The following is a 1223-nucleotide window of genomic DNA, read 5'->3' as shown; positions in this document are numbered from 1 at the left end:
GGTAGTCATATACAAGTTTATAGACGTAACTGTTCTATTTATATAGGTAAGTCATATACAAGTTTATAGACGTTACTGTTCTATTTATATAGGTAAGTTATATACAAGTTTATAGACGTTACTGTTCTATTTATATAGGTAAGTTATATACAAGTTTATAGACGATACTGTTCTATTTATATAGGTAAGTTATATACAAGTTTATAGACGTTACTGTTCTATTTATATAGGTAAGTTATATACAAGTTTATAGACGTTACTGTTCTATTTATATAGGTAAGTTATATACAAGTTTATAGACGATACTGTTCTATTTATATAGGTAAGTTATATACAAGTTTATATACGATACTGTTCTATTTATATAGGTAAGTTATATACAAGTTTATAGACGTAACTGTTCTATTTATATAGGTAAGTTATATACAAGTTTATAGACGTTACTGTTCTATTTTTATAGGTAAGTTATATACAAGTTTATAGACGATACTGTTCTATTTATATAGGTAAGTTATATACAAGGATATAGCACCTACTGTTCTATTTATATAGGTAAGTTATATACAAGTTTATAGACGTTACTGTTTTATTTATATAGGTAAGTTATATACAAGTTTATATACGATACTGTTCTATTTATATAGGTAAGTTATATACAAGTTTATAGACGATACTGTTCTATTTATATAGGTAAGTTATATACAAGTTTATAGACGTTACTGTTCTATTTATATAGGTAAGTTATATACAAGTTTATAGACGATACTGTTCTATTTATATAGGTAAGTTATATACAAGTTTATAGACTATACTGTTTTATTTATATAGGTAAGTCATATACAAGTTTATAGACGATACTGTTCTATTTATATAGGTAAGTTATATACAAGTTTATAGACGTTACTGTTCTATTTATATACTAGGTAAGTTATATACAAGTTTATAGACTATACTGTTTTATTTATATAGGTAAGTTATATACAAGTTTATAGACGTTACTGTTCTATTTTTATACTAGGTAAGTTATATACAAGTTTATAGACGTTACTGTTCTATTTATATAGGTAAGTTATATACAAGTTTATAGACGATACTGTTCTATTTATATAGGTAAGTTATATACAAGTTTATAGACGTAACTGTTCTATTTATATACTAGGTAAGTTATATACAAGTTTATAGACGATACTGTTCTATTTATATAGGTAAGTTATATACAAGTT

This window comes from Lottia gigantea, assembly GCF_000327385.1.
Source record: "Lottia gigantea unplaced genomic scaffold LOTGIsca_181, whole genome shotgun sequence".
NCBI classification, from domain to species: Eukaryota; Metazoa; Mollusca; class Gastropoda; family Lottiidae; genus Lottia; species Lottia gigantea.
Note: the sequence above shows the minus strand (reverse complement) of the source record.